The sequence below is a fragment of the Otolemur garnettii genome, unplaced genomic scaffold (genome assembly GCF_000181295.1).
Source record: "Otolemur garnettii isolate 467f Iridium unplaced genomic scaffold, OtoGar3 scaffold00104, whole genome shotgun sequence".
NCBI classification, from domain to species: Eukaryota; Metazoa; Chordata; class Mammalia; order Primates; family Galagidae; genus Otolemur; species Otolemur garnettii.
In genome coordinates, this window is record NW_003852499.1 from 584,157 (window position 1) to 589,494 (window position 5,338).

Sequence of the window (5,338 nt, forward strand, 5' to 3'; positions counted from 1 at the left end):
GAACCTGCCACCTTGGGTGTACATGGCTGGCGCCTTAGCCACTTGAGCCACAGGCGCTAAGCCAATCCTGGGTGATATTAACACTACTGGTCTATGGACAACATTTTGAGTGGCCTAGAGAAATAAGGTCAGGGCCATTGGGGTCCTGCTAAATCACTGTTTTAAAAATAATTCAAGAAATGCGAACAGCCAGGTGTGGTGGCTCACACTCACAATCCCAGCACTTTGGGAAGTCAAAGAGGGAGAATTGCTTGAGGCCTGGAGTTTGAGACCAGCCTGGCCAACATAGTGAGATCCCATCTCTACAAAAAAAATTTTTAAATTAGCCATATGTGGTTGTGCATGCCTGAAGTCCCAGCTATTAGGTGGCTGATGGAGGAGAATCACTTGAGCCTGGGAGGTTGAGGTTGCAGTGCACTCAACTCTAGGTGAGAGAGTAAAACAGAAAAAAAAAAATTGCATATAACTGGATTACAAAGCAGCCAGAATACAGGTGAATAAATGCCTACTTACTAACAAGGAAAACTGTTTATGACACTTTAGTGCTGGGTGAAAAAAGCAAATTATATACAACAGCTTATAGAAATAAGATCATTTTTGCTTTGTTTTTAAAATTCATATGCACATATTTTAAAATTATGTATAGAAAGACTGTTATAATGATGTACACTAAAATGAATATTTTTTGGTGGAATTATGAAATTTTTGTTTTTGCTTGCCTCTGCCTTCTACAATGAAATTATAATCATTTCATTCAAAATATATATTAAAGCATATTTATGAGAGAGAGAGAGAGAGGTTGATAGATCTGTGTTGGGTGATGGAAGGGAAGGGCACTCAGGTAATTGAGAGTCTGAAGTGAAGAACAAGGCTCCCTCTGGAGAAGTGCCGCCATGTGGCTAGAAGGTTCCGACCACCCTGTACACACACACACACACACACACACACACACACACACACAGCCGGTGGGCAGTGAGACAAGGCTGCAGTGCCGCCTAGTGGACACTGCTGGGCCAGTTCTAGAGGGCCCCTTTCTGTTTCAGGACTTGGGACTGGAAAGAGACCTGATAGTGTGTCCTTCCTAGTCCCTGTCCCATCCCAACATCGGGGACACAAGAGGTTGGGACTAGTGTCCCAGACGTCCCGCTTTTTAACAATTTGTCCCGCGTCCCGCAGCGTTTTTAAAAAGTCCCGATTTTTGGAAAGAATGCACAAACGGGTGGGAGAACAGGAAGGGAATATACAGTTTTCGGCTGCCATGTGGCTATTTCGCCAGAATATGAGTTTTATATTATTTTTGTTAATTTTATAATGTTAAACTGTAATAATAACAAATAATTGTTGAGAAGTGATTATTGAGAACTGCTTATCAAAGTTTGCATTGTTGTCAGGCCCTGCCCTGCCCAGTCCCCTGCCCTGACCCCGCCCTACCCCACCTCCGCCCCCCGCCATGTTGTCCCACTTTAAAATGTTAAAATCTGGTCACCCTAGACTAGTGTCCCTACTGGCTGCAAGGGCATCCCCCACAATGATACTGCCCAGCATTCCTACTACCTGGGCAAAATGCATGGCTGGATGCAGGAGCAAGAATTTGAGTCAGCTCTGACTGAGACTGACTGAAAAGAAATACCTGGAATTTCTTTCCAGGAATACCTGGGGAAGGGGCAGGAGCAGGCCCACACAGACTTCCAGGGTCGGGGGAAGGGGATCTCGAGGTGGGGGGGTTGGAGTGGGGTCTACATATGAGGCATGTGCACACCTGTCTACATGAAAGTGCTTGTAAGGGCCAGTCATTAATTGTGGAGAACTTGGAATTCCCTCATCCTTCCCTTGTCCTTTGTCATACCCTTTTCCCATTCCTTGGTATGTAATTCAATCCTAAATAAAGCTGTAGATGGCACAAGAAGACTGAGTGTGCAGGGGGTTGGCTCTGCAGTGGTGATTGAGCCCACGCAGAGTGAGGAGAGCACACTTGTGCGGGTGGGACAGTGTTCTTACGTGGAGAACTAGAGCCGGTGCAGGGTGCAGAGGGTCCACAATAGGGACAGCCTGGTGTGAGATGCCAGAGCCTGAGAGGCAAAGAGGGCATCTATGTGCTGGGGTGGCCAGGGGCAGGGAGCTGGAGCTCAGGCAAGGTGAGGAGGGCATCCACACATTAGGTCACCTAATGTGGAGAGTCACAGCCCTCAGTGGGTGAAGAGGGGTCCTCGTGGACAGGCAGCTTGGTGTGGGACATCAGCATATGGGAGAGGTGAAGAGGGCACTCATGCAGAGTATTGGCCCAGTATGGATTGGGACTCAGAGCCTAAGCAGGATAAGGGGAGCATCCTGGCAGAGGGAAGACCTGGCTGTGGGTTTCAGAGACCAAGCAGGATAAGGAAGGTGTCTATCTGAGGGGTAACCCAATGTGGGAACTCAGAGCCTAAGTAAGGTAAGAGTAGCCATCCTTGCTGGGAGGCAAAGGACCTGACATGGGGTGTCAGAGTCTAGGCAGGATACAGAAAGTGTCTAGGCAGAGGGTAGACCTGGCGTGGGTTTTAGACTAAACAGGATTATCTGTCCACATGGTGACATAGCCCAGGGTGGGACTCAGAGCCCTACAAGGTGAAGAGGGCTTCCACCCGTGGAGAGGACCTTGTGTGGGGTGCTAGAACCTAAGGAAGTCTAAAAGATCACCAGGGAACCACTGTGAGAAAGAGAGAGAGAAAGACTGACTGTGTGATGCATGAGAGGTGTTAAGTGGAGGAGGACAAAAGGAGGATCACTAGGGAGACTGAGGCCAGAGAATTCAGGTGTGAGCAGGGAGCATGTCTGTGAAAGATTCCACTTGGAGGATTGGGGAAAAGTCATATTTATCCCTCTGTTTAAGTTTATCCCTTTCAATAATGTGGTCCTACCTGTTAAAACAGTCACATGTACCTGGATACCCTTTTGCTGAGGGGGTATGAGAATTAAAGGCTGGAATGGAAGCTGGTCCCTCCTCCAACATCCAGTAAGGAGAGCTACTTTCCAGAGTTCTGGAGGTGACAAGCAGCAGAATGAGTGGAGACTCATGATGGGATCAGAGAGAACAATGAGGGAAAGCCCAGAGCAGGGAGGAGCAGCTTCAGAAGGCCCAGGACTCAAGCTTTGCCTTCCCCACTAAGCTAGAGGAAGCTGGGCCTTGAAGGTAGGGAGGCTGCCGTATGCGTTTGTGTCAATGATCCTCTCACCATGTGGTACCAAGGATTTGCCTGCTTACCCAGAAATGATGAGGTGAAAGCAGCATGAGCAAGTGTGTGTTTGAGTAATTATGTTAGCTTATAAGGAAGCACATAAATTTTATTTTTTCTGGTGAGTTCAGTGCACACACTTCTCAGAAAAAGACTTATCTACTTGCTTGGTTCCTCTTTTGCTTTCCTTCCTATTTTTTTCCTCCCCACTTTGAGTTCCCACTTTTCTCACACTTGCTGATGTATGTTTAAGGCTGTAATTCTAACTGTGCAGATCCTGGGGACTGGGCCTTTGTGGACTGAGGCGTCCCACATTGCAGTTTCAGTTCTCATGAGATCTCTTTCAGGGTATTTATATATATGTTGCCTCTGGTCTCTCTAAGTTGAGTGACAGGAAGGAGATATAATCACGTTTGGTTTTCATTTATAAAATAATTTAGGAAGCACTGAAACAGGTTTTCTGATAAAAGCCAAAGGCCTCTTCTGAATATGGCTTTGGAAACCACTTGTTCTGAAATGAGTTCCAAAAATGGATGCACATCCTTGGGCACCAACTCAGTCTCCCCTACAGGTAAGAACCCTTCCTGGTTGTCAGAATTAATGACAAGATGAAGGATGGAGACAGGGTGTTTTTTTGTTTGTCTTGTTTTGTTTTGTTTTGTTTTTTGAGACAGAACCTCAAGCTGTCAACCTGGGTAGAGTACAATGGCATCACAGCTCACAGCAACCTCTAACTCCTGGGCTCAAGAGATTCTCCTGCCTCCAGATTATAGTCATCATTGTTTGGTGGGCCCGGGCTGGATTCGAACCCGCCAGCTCAGGGGTATATGGCTGGCACCTTAGCCACTTGAGCCACAGGCACTGAGCCTGGAGACAGGGTTTAAAACAAGGCATAGGTGGTATCAGTTGCTGGTTCTCTGATTGGCCATGTGTGGAAAATAAGAAAGTTCCAGAAGACTGAGTTGCCTGTAGATAAGCATAAAGGGGTTGTACAGTTGTATAGTGGGGAAGAAAGGATTTTATGATGCTGCCTTAAGCCCCAACTTTGCAGAGTATAAGAAAAGTTAGATATGAGAAATTAGCTATATTCCTGAGGTAAAGGGAATGTTCTGATGCAGAGAAAATGTGGTCCTGTATTTTCCAAGGTGAGTTACTTTGTGGTTACAGACCTCCCCAGATGGAGGGGTTACTGATGAATTTGTGGGATTTGTGTTGTGATGAGGTGGTACTGAAGTGGAAAAAAAGACCATTGCAAATGAAAGACTACAAAATCTCAAAAAGAGAGTTCCTTAAAGCTCCAGGGAAATTTTTATGAAAGCAGAAAATCTATTGCATGTTGCATCTCTGAGACAGATTCAATTAAGTCTGGGAGTAGAAAAAAGGCACTTTGGGTGGCATGTGTGAGCTCTCAGATACAGAAGAAAGAATAGAGTACAAGAATCTAGTGGAGGGGCTCAGTGCCCATAGCTCAGTGGTTAGGGTGCCAGTCACATACACTGGGGCTGGCAGGTTCAAACCCAGCCCAGGCCTGCTAAACAACGACAACTGCAACAAAAAAGTAGCCAGAGGCTATGGCAGACACCTATAGTCCAAGCTACTTGGGAGGCTGAGACAAGAGAATCATTTAAGCCCAAGAGTTTGAGGTTGCTGTGAACTGTGTTGCCAGGTCACTCTACTGAGGGGGACATAGTGAGACACTATCTCAGAAAAAAAAGAAAGGAAGCTGGTGGAGGGAAGGAGTCAGGATGTTCACACTCCCCGAAACCCCTCCGTGGGGGTATGGGGAGTATTTAGGAAAATTGCTTTTGTCTTCTTATAAACTTTGTATAATTTCTTTCTTATACACATAATAATAATTATTATGGAAAAAATTAACCATAAGTACACAGAAATTTAAATTATACTTTTACCATTTAGAGAAAACCATAATTTGCATTTTAGTGTATAACCTTCCAGGTTTAAGTATATGTAAATGTGTACGTACTTTTCTAAAAATGAAATCACATTATATAGTATTGAGATTCCTTCCTCCCCTCCCAATATGAGATAGTGACTGAAAAGGTGGACCTCATCCTGATGCTGTAATGAAGGATGATTATAAATGTTTACCTGCTATAGCATTTTCT